The 12,232-nt window shown below is 38.0% G+C and overlaps 1 pseudogene; it reads left to right on the top strand.

Moving 5' to 3' along the window:
* The first annotated feature begins 11,264 nt into the window (after nt 1-11,264).
* The window catches only part of LOC105826645, a 14,859-nt pseudogene continuing 13,891 nt past the window's right edge, over nt 11,265-12,232 (top strand).

The following is a 12,232-nucleotide window of genomic DNA, read 5'->3' as shown; positions in this document are numbered from 1 at the left end:
AAATGTAACATGATATTTTCCTTTAACTTTCTACTTGGCCCCAAGTTCAGGGAAAAGCAACTTGAAGCAAAAAGCAAGCCATTTACACTGATAAATTTCTATGTTAAGAATAATTTAATATTTTCTGGAAGAAAAAGAGAATTAGTCAATTGCTTTTAAATAACTTTTGAAAAAGTTTGCCCTAAATCTCCGGAAACTATTATGGTTGTGGATGTATAAATGCAGAACCAGCGCAACCTGGTTCAACTTTGTGTAATAAAATGGTGAGCTGTGTTTCAGTTGCCATGGGCCCCCCCAGGTTGCAAGTTATGTAAACTGAGCATGCCCAGAAGAACAAATCATGCAATCGCAGGTGGAACCTAAGTGCTGGGACCAAGGAATAGAACCAAATTAAGAAGCCAACATCTCATGGCATTATCCACGATCCAATCAGATCAAGCCCTGGCATCACCAATCAGATCATGCCTCCTGTCATCACCTGATCACACCTCATTACCCTTTGCCTATAAAACCTGTCCCAGCCCGCAGCTTGGGGAGACAGATTTAAGCATTGCCTCCTGTCTCCTTGCCAGTCAACTCACAATAAAGCCTTTCTTTTCTTAAAAGCTGATACCATAGTATTGGCTTCTATGCACATCCAGTAGCGAGCCCATTGATCGCTCGGTAACATGAATACATTTTCTTTTTAAGGTAAAAGATTTAAAGTCAGTTAAGTTTAGGGGCTATAGGATTGCTTCTAGCTTTTTTTTGTATAGCGAATTGTTCTTTTTACTTACCTATAATGATTCAGGTCATCCCTTAATCTTGTTTTCATACCTACCACAACCAGTACATCAGGAAATCCTGTTGGCTCTACTTTAAAAATATAGCCAATTTGGAACGTGTCCCCAAGGCAACCATCAGTACTCTGACCCACACCACTAACATCTCTGCTTGGATAAGTGCAACAGCTTCCTAAATGCTTTCTGTGCTCTTTCTGCCTTTGTCTTTCTCCAGCCATTTCCACAGGTCATCAGAGTATGCTCCTTTTAAAATATAAATCAGACTCTGACTCTTTCTTTAGAAATCTCCAAACGCTCCTTATCTTGCTCAAAAAAAGTCTTAAAAAATAAAGAAAACTCAAATCACATAAAGTATCCTTTCTGACCACAATGGTGTATAAAACTAGAAATCAATAAGAGGAGAAAAACTGGAAAATTCACAAATAAGAGAAAATTAAACAACTAATGGATCAAAAAAGAAATCAAAAGGGAAATCAAAAAATGTCTTGAGACAAACAAAAACGGAAACGCAAAATACCAGAACCTATGGGGTGCAACAAAATAATTCCAAGAGGGAAGTTTATAGTAATAAATGCCTACATTAAGAAAAAAGAGAGATCTCTAATAAACAACCTAACTATACAACTCAAGGAACTAGAAAAAGAACAAATTAAGGCCATAGTTAGCAGAAGGAAGTAACAAATAAATAAAAGTTCAAACTCATTTTAAAAAAGTAAATATGGTATGTATGCACAAGGGAATACTATTCAACCTTTAAAAAGAAGGAAACACCGTCATTTGTGACAACTTGGATGAACTTGGAGGACATTATGTTAAATGAAATGAGCAAGGAACAGAGAGACAAATACCACATGATCTCACTTATATGTGGAATCTATAAATGTCAAATTCACAGAAGCAGAAAGTATGGCAGAATGGTGGTTACTAAAGGCTGAGAATGGGAGTGGGGAATGGGGAGATGTTGGCCAAAGGATACAAAATTTCAGTTAGACGGGAGGATAAGCTCAAAAAAACTATTGTACAACAGGGTGACTATAGTTAATGATAATGTTTATATCCTTGAAAATTACTAAGAGTAGATTTTAAGTGTTCTCACCACAAATGAATATAAAAGATAATGTTAAAAAAAAGATAATGCTTATGCTAATTAGCTTGATTTAGCCATTCTACATGCATATTTCAAAATATGTATTACCCCATAAATATATATAATTTTTATTTGTCAATTAAAAATAAATAAAAAGAAAAAAGAAATGTATTGCCTTCGAATAATTTTAATAACTGGATCTAATATAAGCAAGTGTTATCTACTATATATTACAAAGGGTCCTGATTTAATAAATAAATATGATATCATAGTCTCAAAAAATAATGGGAATTTAAGCTCTGGGAGTGGATAGACTTGCTCAATATATATAGGTAGAAATAACGAAGAAAAAGTTTTAGGCAGAACTCAGGGCATAAGCCTGAATGTAAAGACAAAGACTTGATTACTTCTAAATTTGTATTTCCAGCCTTAACTATTTCTTCAGCTCCAACTAAAAACATTCATCTGGATTTCTGCAGGTATATCAAGGAAATTATTCTCCTAATTTTATTAATTGTCCTACATACCAAATGAATCCTCTGCCTCTGTGCTCTATTTCAGGGGCTGAAATCTCTACACACCACCATACAGAGGCTTCCTTACTCCCTTACTTTCTGTTGGGTTTAATCATGGGATTCTCCGGAAGGAGATCAAAGCATGGGAAGAGAGGGGTTGAGTATTTACTGACCTGCATCCCATCCCACTCCCAGCTTAATTCTGGCGATAGCTACTGCAACTTTAGCTCCTTCCTGCCTAGCAATTGTAATCGCCTCTGTTGTTGGTAGTGTCTGGCTACCTCACAATCTCTTGCTGGCTCCCTTTACTGTGGACACACCTTTGTACCTATATTTTATTAAATTAATTTTGGGTAGACTCTTTTTAATACACCATTTCCTGCTGGGGCCCTGACTGATCCATCACCCATAAATTTCAAATTTAATTCTGAGACAAATGCAAAAGTAGTCGTGAACCTCTAAAAAATAGAAGCTGTCAGCCAGTCTTGAAAAATGCAAGTATAATATGTGTTGAAAACCAGGGGGGTTTCCTCACTGAGAGGCATAAATAACCCAAGAATTATCATCCATCCCTGAATAGGCAAGTGCTCAGCAGCATACTGTCATTTATATTCTCTTGATTTTTTTCATACAGGTTTCAAAAGAATAGTGTTACCTAGTCTCTTTTATGTGAAGTCTAAGTACGAGATAAAATAGTAAAATAGTCTCCTGATGTTTACAGCATTCGCATTTCATCTCTAAAAGATGTGTATCTTTGAATAGCAACTGTGAACACTGAAGCTTTTTTCCATGGGGTTTTATTTCTTTTAAGCAATTTCTTCAATTTTTCATTCTTTATGTTGTTCATTTCTCTTTCTTGGTGGGAAACCTCCAGTGCCATTTCTTTTTGAGAAATAATTTATTTCTAGTCTGCTGTCAGGATCCTTATTATCTGTTGAGTGAAATCCATGCCTCCCATAAATCAAATTGACTTAAACTTTCCCTCTGGCTCTCTTTGCCTCTTTCCTCATTCTTTCTCTAATCTTTCCCTCCCTACTGTCCTATCTCCTTTTGACTATTGATGGAACAGATATTTAATCTGGCCATAAAGTTATGGGTTAAGGATAATGTTTCCAAGCTGAATTATCTTAGCCAGTCAATGTGATATCCCTGAAGTTCTAACAAGGCAGTACCCCCAAAGACTTCTTCACTGGCTCTATCAATAGAAATGTAGTTCAGTTGGGTAAAAGTGGCTGATTTCTGTTTCTTTGGAAGATAAGGATAATCAGGGCAGTTTTTGGAGGTTCAGGCAGGTTGACTTTCATTACAACCTGCCAGTAGGAAAATGTTGAAAGGCCAGAATTGAATTGGCCTAGTGCACTGACTTCTAGTTCTAGAAAAATGGAGAGACCTAGAAAAAGACTGGGACTATTTAGAGGTATCTTTTGTCTTCCCTCTATGGAGAAAGAATTTTTATATTATTGGGAAGTATCCATAATGTGAGTGCACAGAAGAGTCACTTTTAAATACACATACTTGGGCCGGGTGTGGTGGCTCACGCCTGTAAGCTCTCTGGGAGGCTGAGGCGGGTGGATCGCTCAAGGTCAGGAGTTGGAGACCAGTCTGAGCAAGAGCGAGACCCCGTCTCTACTAAAAATCCAAAGAAATTATTTGGACAACTAAATATATATAGAAAAGATTAGCCAGGCATGGTGGTGCATGCCTGTAGTCCCAGCTACTCGGGAGGGTGAGGCAGGAGGATGGCTTGAGCCCAGGAGTTTCAGGTTGCTGTGAGCTAGGCTGACGCCACAGCACTCTAGCCAGGGCAACAGAGCCAGACTCTGTCTCAAAAAAAAAAAAAAAAATACACACACCTGAAAATGTAACACAAACAAATGAACAGTCTACCTAAAACTCACAATTCTTCTGTCAATTAAATATTCCAAAAAGACAGAATAGATCATTTTCAGTGCCTAGGAGTTTAACAGTAAGGCAATACATGAATAAAAGAAAATTCCAGTGCTTTAGAGTTCCATCTTTTACTAAAGCGATTAGTCCTTTAGATCTGTAGAAGAAATACACTCCAGAGGATGCCATCATAAAACCACAATTTGTAACAAAAGCCTTTTTAGTGGCCACAGCCTCAATCATTAAATCTGCTCCGAGTGATTTGCCCTTCTCAGTGATTTCTCATTCTAAGATTACAAAGGACATTATTATCAATCAGTGAAACAGAGACTCTCAACTATGCAAAGTCATATTTTTGCATTTAACTAACGGTCTCATATTGTTTCCCAATTTCTGAATGTAATTTGTAATTTTCTCACTTAAACAAATACCCCTGTCTTATGTCTTCCTCATTTCCACTGCAACCTTGGAAAATATAACTGTAATGATACGGTTCTTGTTAATAGCAATTTGAGGCTTTAGTCTCCCATTAGAGAAATCAATAGAAACGAAGCCTTCTTCATCTCACCCTGCAACAGCCCTCCTGTCCTGGAGAGGCTCGAGATGGCACATCCAATCTCCTGGGTGGATATTGAAATCTTCCACTGTTGCTGTGGAGGCTGACGTCCTCTCCCTGTTTCCCTCGGATCCTAAGCTCTGCTATTCTGTGATAGCTCCAGCATGATATGGACTGACATTGGCTTGGTTTTGGTTTATGTGATGATTTATCCAAGACTTTCATGTGATTTATTCAAGATTTTTACTCTGGCCATAGGCCATTTTTCTTCCCTTGTTCCCACCCATTTTATTCTAGCTGAGTTGTCTTGGCATTATAATGGGTTTTGTCACAAGTTCGCAAAATGGACTCTCAGTTTCTCAAGGTGCAACTTTTTTTACTCAGTCTTGAAGTTCCCAGGCAGGTAGGAATTGCAGGCAAATGTACAAGGACTGGGCCAAAAATCAAAGCACAGTGGCTCTTTAAAGAGTACCATTTTCTACTTACAATCAAGGAGTGATTCTGGTTGGACCTCTTCCCTATCCCATAGTCTTCTGATGATGATCAACTAAGATAAAAATAAAACACTTGGCACTTAAAATATAGTACAGGTACAATAAATATTATCATTATGTATATATATAATTATACTCCCATTATAAAGAGCTTGTTGTAAAGATAAGAACATTGGATTTAAATCAAGATTTTAACTCTATTACCTATGAAACAATATATAAGCCACTTACCCTCTTTTTTGACACCCTGACCCTAATCAAGCTCACCTGCATAACCTTAATAGCTCTGCCTGCCACCACAATAAAAGTCCAAATTCCTATGTAAGGTGAATAAGGCCCTGACTTTCTATTCTCACACCACTGTGACATACCACCACAAACCCATAATGCGTGCTAAACTGTAAACTCAATGCTGTTTCATCTCTGTGACCCTTGCTATATCCCCCATTTAAAATGCCCTTTTGTCTCTCCTTTTCAAAATAAAATCTTAGACACGAAGACTCAGTTAAAACACTCTGTAAAACTCTATCAGAATCCTCCAGTAAGTTACTACCCCTAATATGCTCACATACAATTTTGTACACTTTTATATTTTAGTACTTATATTGCTTCGGTTTTGTTTATTTACTGTTTATATCCCTATCACTGTTAAAATTTTCACTTAAGGGCAGATTTTATCTTGCTATTTTTGTAACTTTAGCAACTAGTGCTTCTTTTAGCACAACATCTGTCCTCAAACACTGGTAGAAAAATAAGTGAAAAAACAAAATGCATTATTCTAGGCCTCAAAACTCTGATTTGTAAAATTAGGAGTTTATAGCTAATTATCATTTAGGTAAACATGATGATGTCATTATTCACAAGTAAGTTTTGTTTTAAAAGATAAATGTTTCAATTTGATTAGAATTCATGCTTTATGCAACCTAGATTACTAACACAATATATTAATTTTGTTACACATCCATAGTGTTATTGCTGCACAGCAGACAATATTGAGAAAAAATTTTATAAAGGTGGTTGTTTAAATAATATGGTCTAGAGACTTCCACTTCAAAATGGGATAAAGCAGTTTGCAGCAGACTAAACTCCCACCAGGAACAGCAAAGAAATCCAGCTATAATATAAAGAAGTCATCAATTTCAAGGCATCATTGAGCTGCAGAAGCAGTAAGTACCAGAGGGTCTAAAATTACAGAAAAGTAGAGCTTTCAAGAAATTATCTTATGGACAGCCACCTCTTCCCTGTGAACATTTGCCAGTGCTGAAAATGAATTAAAGCCTGAGAATTCAGACTTCACTGGGAATAGGACTGTCTATAGGGAGACCTAAAAACCAACAAAACTTCGGTGTTCCTGTGGACTGAGTGATTTAACCGTAGAATTGAGACATCTTAACACATGGCATTCTTCTCAAGAAATTTGCTGAATGCTTCAACTATGCAGAACAAGAATTAAAGAACTGAGCTAAAAAAAAACAAAACAAAAAACTTGAAAAGTAGAATGAAATTTTCTACAGTCTCACAGGGCTAAGACAAAAACTTTCCATGGAAATGAGCAAACACAACAGATTATCAGCTGGATCCCCTGAAGGGTTCCCATCCTCTGGGAGCATGGAATGGAAAAGATGTAGGTTGATCTGACTAAAACTGCAGTCGTCTGAATTCAGCACAGTCTCTGATTGAATTAAGGTGATCAGCCTCCCTTCTTTCTATCAGAGGCATGGTGAGTCCTCTCTGGTAAAAGATACCATCTAGATTCTTTACAGTATTTTATACTAATTGTTCAGCAGCCAATAAAAAGTTACTACCCATGATTTAGAAAAAAGATAAAGTTAGATAGCCACCATGTATGCAGGGGATTGAGGTATTGGCACTGGCAGACAAAGATATTAATTGTGATTGCTAAGGCCAAGAAAAATGGAAAAATGGGAAAAAATGTATAATTTAAGAGAGAATTGAAATCTATAAGAAGGAAAAAGCAGAAGTTCTAAAGTTGAATTTAAAAATATCTTGATTTAACAAATCAATGGATGAGATTAAAAGCAGATTAGACATAGCAGATTAGATAAAAGAAAGATTAGTGTTAGGGAAATTTAATAATTAAAAAATATCAAGGTGAAAGAAATACAAAAATGAATAATAGATAAAATAGTCAGGCCAAGTGTGGTGACTCACACCTGTAATCCCAGAACTTTGGAAGGCCAAGTGGGAAGACTACTGGAGGCCGGGAGTTTGAGACCAGCCTGGGCATCATAGTGAGACCCTGTCTCTACAAAACATAAAAAAAAATAGTTGGGCATGGTTGCATGCACCCGATGTTCTAGATACTAAAGAGACTGAGGTGGGAGGATTTCTTGAGCCCAGGAGTTCAAGGTTACAGTGAGCTATGATTGTGTTGCTGCTCTCTGGCCAGGTTGACAGTGAGACCCTGTCTCTAAAAAATATATATGTATATATAGTGCAAGCAAATGTGGAATAAAAAGAAAAGACCTAGCAAACCCAATTGGAGTTACTTAATGAGAGGTTAGATAGGATGTAGCAAAAACAGTAGTTGAAAATAAAATGGCTAAAAATTTCCAAAAGCAGATGAAAGACAACCACCCAGAGATTCAAGAAATTCAGCAAAATACAAACTTCACTCCACCCTTGGGAAGAGTGCAGGCTGACCTGGCTACAGCCACCACCAAGCTGGGGAAGGACAAGGAAACCAGGCTCTCCTAGGCATACCTTAGGGCAATACCAACTGCCCTGAATCAAGCTGCTGTGAGATCAAGAAGTGCCCCACCCTCAGGCTGAGTTTGAGGTAATGCAGCTACAGCAGCCACTCAGCCAGGAGGTACAGGGAAAACCAAGCCCTCCTATACACACTTAGGACAGTACTCACTGCCCAGCTGTGGGCAGCTGTGGGACTGGGAACTAGCCTGCCTAACCCATTGCAATTACAAGAAAAACCAACAGGGACCACTTAGGTCCCCGTCACCATCATTACTGCCACCGCCCACATTATACCAGCTACTGAGAGACCTGAGAATCCACCCACACAACCACCCCACTTCTCTCATCACCAGCTTCTGAGCAAGGCACCTGGAGGCCCAATAATTGGCCTTCCAGGACCCACTAACACAGGTGCCAGCAAAAGCATCCCTGGGGCCTAAAAATAGGCACAGATCCCACTGCTGTCACCACTGGGTCCCAAAGCCTGGCTCAGTAGGCATCAAAGTCCATAGCAAAACTTTACCACAGCCTGAACTAATAACTGAGGCTGGTGAATCACTTAAGCTCAGCCTGAGCAAGGGTGAGAACTTGTCTCTACTAAAAATAGAAAAATTAGCTGGGCAGTGTGGCCTGTAGTCCCAGCTACTCGCAAGGCTGAGGCAGGAGGATCGCTTGAGGTTGAGGAGTTTGAGGTTGCAGTGAGCTACGATGATGCCACTGCACTCTAGCCAGGGCTACAGAGCGAGACTCTGTCTCACAAAAAAAAGAAATATAGTTTTAACCCCTGGGGTGGTAGCCACATCTTTTTCTCTCCTGAGGCTGAATTACAGATCCTTCACATCTCATCTGAAATACATTTTCACTGTCCTTTATTCTGCTCAACTCCTCACTTTCTAATATTATACTATTTACTTCAGTTAAGGATGTTATTATTGATAGGCTATATTTCTCAGTTCATCTTGACCCGGGGTCATGGAGAGTTTTCCTTACATTGTTATTTTATAAAGCACTTATTCTGTTCTGCACACTGTGCTCACTCAGTACTGTGTATAAAATATAAACCAAGCTCAGTCCTTGCCCAGAGAGGTCAAATCTGCTAGAGAAAATAGACATGTGCATAGATAATGCTAATGCTGGGATATAAATTTCTTCTGAGAAACAACAGAACAAGAGCCCAGAGTTTTCTCCCACATATTCTTATTTTCTTCTCTTCAATGTTTATAATACTACCCTTGATGGTACCAAACTTCATTCTACATTTCAAACTTCCCCGTCTATTTCAGCATCAAAAATTAGAATAAAATGGCCATAAATAAAAACCAAGTGACACTTTTAATATTTTACTTCTTAGCCAGACTAGATTAATCTTTATAAGGATATTACAGAAAGAAAGAGAGGAAAGATTTGCCACATATACATCACATTCAAACTTCAAGAATAATTTTAATTAAAGAAATTCTGTTATCTCATAAGCCCAGCCACTTAAACTCTACCAAAGAGTCTTGGTATTGTTTTGCTTAATAAATGCAGTTCCTAAAATATGTGCAAATTAATTAAGTGAATTTCATTCATACATATGTTGCTGCAATAGTACTTCAGAGTGATGAATATAATTAACAAGAGAATACAAGGAAGGAAAAGAGTAACCTACAGTTTCCACTCACTGGTTATTATAACCCATAAGAAACACCTCAAAGTTCATTATCTCAAGTTTTCATGAAACTAAGTGATTATAATTAAGGGCTCAACAGCTCCTCCATTTGTTTGTTAAACAAGGAGGTATGATTTAAGAACTATTTTATTAGTTCTTAAAATATCAGGCCAAGCAGAATTTTATGCCATAAGTGTCCAGAAAACATTCCAAACCATGCACAAAAGATAAATAAATTAAAAATTAAAAGATAATGATGTTTCTCTTGTTCTAACTTCATTAACTATTAACTGCCACTATTATCTAGGATGTTCCTCCCTTTGAAATATATGAGGGCTATTTTCAAAAGAGGTCTAGACTCAGCAAAATTCAGCACTGAATGACGTTTGAGTTAAAAAAAAAATGTTTATAAAACAGTCTGAAAATTTTACAAAGTAAAACTCCAAGGCTGAAATTCAGCTATAGTACAATGGTCTTATTGGAGATTCATGACTAATACTTCAAAATGTGTACGATCTTCCCTCATAACTTATCTTAGGTTCCAAATACCTTGTCAGTTGCTCCCAGACTGTTCCCATACTCAGGAGATACCACACAGCCTCCACAATGTGATTGTTGTTAGGCCAAAGACATAACAGCCAAAGAAGAGACAGATTGGTTAGAGAAATATTTGGGAAAGTACATAGTTAGAAATCATAGCTGAGAAGCAAAGAGGTAAAAATGACCTCTTTAAGGGTGAGCATACACACACACACACACACACACACACACACACACACACACTTACATACAACTAGTAAATGGGAAAACCAAGGCTCAAAGCTAATAATCTGAATCCAAAATCCACAGCCTTGTCCAAAATGGCACCCAAAGATCTTTGCCACGTAGTATTTACATCCTCGTTTAATCCCTACTCACATTGTTGGCCTTTGTGATGAATAGAATGTGACAGAAATGATGGTATGTCACTTCTGATACTAGGTTTCAAAAGACAGCTGGCTTCCATCTTGATTGCTCTCTCTCTTTCAGATCGCTTGCACCGGGAGAAGCTGGCTGTCATGTTATGAGCAGCCCCACGGAGAGACCCATGTTGTGAGAAACTGAAGTCTTTTGCCAACGACTGCATAAGTGATCTTAAAAGCAGATCCTCCAGGTCCAGTCAAGCCTTTAGTTGACTGCAGCCCTAGTCAACAGCTTGATGAGAACTTCATCAGAAAACCTGAGCTAAAACTATCCCGCAGCCACACCTGTATTCCTGACCTGCAGAAACTGTGAGATAATAAATATTTGTTGTTTTAAACTTAAAAGCCATGGGATAATTTGTTATACAGCAACATATAACTAATAAAATGATCATGGGCCTAATTTTAATGTGTTGGGGGAGGTTAATAGTATGCACCAATATCTGAAAAACAAGTCTGAAAGGTAAATCTAAGATCAGCATCCACGGTACTGAGCCACGTAGAAAAACATGGCAAGGACCAGTACTTGTAGCCTTAGGTTCAAGCTGAGCAAGTGAATGTGTTAATAAGTGGATTCTGATTGTAAGAAAACAAATCTAAGTTATATGTTCATAGGCGATGAGGAACCAGGTTAGCATAGACGAACGCTTTTGGAATAGAATGATCTGGGCTCTGCCTAGAAATGCAAGCTCATCTGATGCCAGTCGCCGTCAGCTCACCGTGTTATAGTCACGTTGGCTTTCTATCAGTTCTTAGGAAAGGTCAAACCCATTCCTATCTCAGGATCATTGAAACACTCTTCAACCAGCTCTTAACATAAGGATTCTCTTTCTTGACCTTACCTCGTAAGTAGATCCACATTCTGATATTCCTCTCCTAAAACTTATCACAATCTGCAATCATTTGTATACTTATTTACCTGCTTCTTAACTGTTCTTCTCATTAAAAATTAATGAGGGCAGATATTTTCCCTTCTGTTCACTTTTATATTCATTGAGCCTAACATATCTTCTGGCACATAGTAGCTACTCATAAAATAACTGTAGCTTACTAGAATCCGGAACAGGCGATTCCTCACAACCAGGGGCACAACAATTGCTAATCTCAGAAATGGAGCTCTTTGCCCTCAGCCTGCATTTTAAGAATTTGTAGGAGCAAAAACAAGTTTAGCAGATAAATGTATTTCCCAAATGAGTTGGATTCTCCTCTGCTGAGGATTTCAGTAGAGAGCTGTTTTCTCTAAGATAAGGCAGTGGTTCTCAAGTGGTAGAGTGTATCAATATCACCTGAAGAGCTTGTTAAACTACAAATGGCTAAGCACCATCCCAGCATTTCTGATTCAGCTGGTCTGGTATGGGGGCCCAAGAATCTGTACTGCTAACAATTTCCCAGGTAATGCTGATGCCACTGGTGCAATGATCACTCTCGTAGAATCACTGATCTAAGAAACCTTCACAGTACCCAGTAATATTTACAAATGTCCTTTACTGTTCCCATACTTCCACACTTGTTAAAATGGTGATAAGCAGAGGCTAACATTTACATAGCCACAGTTTAGGATTTTTCCTTGTTAAACTTGGAAAAAT

Source organism: Propithecus coquereli, unplaced genomic scaffold (assembly GCF_000956105.1).
Source record: "Propithecus coquereli isolate 6110/MARCELLA unplaced genomic scaffold, Pcoq_1.0 Scaffold90, whole genome shotgun sequence".
NCBI lineage: Eukaryota > Metazoa > Chordata > Mammalia > Primates > Indriidae > Propithecus > Propithecus coquereli.
Note: the sequence above shows the minus strand (reverse complement) of the source record. Positions and strands in the feature narration are given on the sequence as shown.